A 2,260-nucleotide genomic window follows, 5' to 3' on the forward strand; every position below is an offset into this window, starting at 1 on the left:
CAAAAGTAAATTTTGAGTATTTACTATAAAACATGCACTACTGTAAGCCAACTGACAGCACTAATTTGCTTTAAAAGGCTTGAGGTAAATTAACATGTTTTTCTCTAATCAGAGCAGGAGACACACCAAATGGCGCACAAAGTGGTAAGAGAAGCAGGATATGAATCTGAACCTACAGACTGAGAAAACTTATTTGAAAACTGAGAAAACACTGAATGAATAGATTAGAAAATATAAAAAAAAAAAAATACAAGCAACGTAGAAAGAAAATATCAAGGAAGATACAAGACAGAATTAGTCTGTTTAACTATTATTGAACCATCACATCTCGAAATGGGTTGTGAGTCATCATGGATGCACAGAGTGATTTAGGTTATGTCCTGAGAAACTTGTTCAATAAATGACCAGAGATCTTTACAGTGAGAGTATGTAAAAGGTGGAGGCATGTCGTAGGTGAGAACAGTGTTTCCATTCATATCAAGGTACTATGTGAGGAATGGTCAGGACTAAGAAAGGGCCTGTGTGGAGCATAGGGTACATAGCTTTATGTCAGATATCAGCTTGTGACCGCATGTCTTTGTGAAGGTAACTGAGAGCGCAAACTAATATACTGACCTTAAAAGAAAAGAACTGGTTCAGCAAGTTTATGGGCATTATACTATGGGTATGGGACAGAAACAAGAGAGATTTTAAAAAGTGACTGTGATATATGGAGAAAGCAGGATAATATCTGTTATACTATTTATAATGTAATGTATCGAAAGTGAAATTTGTAAGTTACAATGGAATGCTAATATTCAAGAAAAACATACACAATATTCCAGGATATTGTGTAAAAATCTTATCAGCAGATATCAGAAGGAAAATCCAGGAAAAGGCTATATAAACCTGGGTATCTCTGCCAAATATGATTAACCTCTCTTTTGGACATTTATTTCATTTCTTCTTCCACACATGTTCATCTCAAGATCGAGGAGTATCAAAGAAAAGGAGGGACTGAAACTGACTCTAGAGGACCTTCCCAGTTACAAAAGCCTTCCGGAGGCATCCAACTTCTTTTTGTAGAAAAAGGCTTCATTCTCCTAGACCTTCCCTGAGTTCAAAAGAGCAGATTCAAACAGTTACTAATACATAAAAGGATCATACCATGTTCAAGTGGGATTTATTGCAGGGATGCACGATTTCTCAATAGCCATAAGTTAATCAGTGTGATACACCACATTAACAGTTGAAGACTAAAAACCATATGATCATCAATAGATGCAGAAAAGGTTCTGACAAAATTCAAGCGCCATTTATGATAAAAACCCTTCAGAAAGTCAGCACAGATGGACCCTACCTCAACAAAATTAAGACTGTATATGTCAAACACACAGCTATCATACTCAACAAGGAAAAACTGAAAGCATTCCCCTAAACAACATGAATAAGACAAGAATGTTTACCATTGCCACTTTTGCTGGACATATTTCTGGAAGTCCTAACCACAATAATCAGAAAAGAAAAAGAAATAAAAAGGAATTCAAGTTAAAAAAATAAGAAAGAAGTAAAACTGTCACTATGATGCTACACACAGAAAATCCCCAAGATGCCACCAGATGACTACTAGACCTCATCAATGAACAGAGTAAACTTGCTAGATACAAAATATATAGAAAACTGCTGCACTTCTATACACTAACAATGATATATCAGAAAGTGAAATTAATGAAATAATCCCATTCACCATCTCAGAGAAAAGAATAAAACTCTAAGGAATAAACCTACCTAAAAAGTCATAAGAACTGTACTCATAAACTATAAGATGCTGATGACTGATACCAAAGATGACACAAACAGATGGAAACATATACAATGTTCTTAGATCGAAAGAAGTAACACAGTCAAAATGACCATCTTATCCAAGACAATCGACGTATTCAATGTAACCCTTATGAAATTAACAATGACATATTTCATAAAACAAAGAAAACCTTAATTTGTACCAAAATACAAAAGACTCTGATATCTAAAACGATCTTGAGAAGGAAGAACAGAGCTGGAGGAATCATGTTCCCTGAGTTCAGACTATACGACAAACTGACAGTCATCAACGTGAAAGTGAAGTCGCTCAGTTGTGTCTGACTCTTTGCGACCCCATGGACTGTAGCCTACCAGGTTGTTCTGTCCATGGGATTTTCCAGGCAAGAATACTGAAGTGGGTTGCCATTTCCTTCTCCAGGAGATCTTCCTGACCCAGGGATTGAACCTGGGTCTCCTG

The sequence above is a fragment of the Bison bison genome, unplaced genomic scaffold (genome assembly GCF_000754665.1).
Source record: "Bison bison bison isolate TAMUID 2011002044 unplaced genomic scaffold, Bison_UMD1.0 scf7180017846060, whole genome shotgun sequence".
NCBI classification, from domain to species: domain Eukaryota; kingdom Metazoa; phylum Chordata; class Mammalia; order Artiodactyla; family Bovidae; genus Bison; species Bison bison.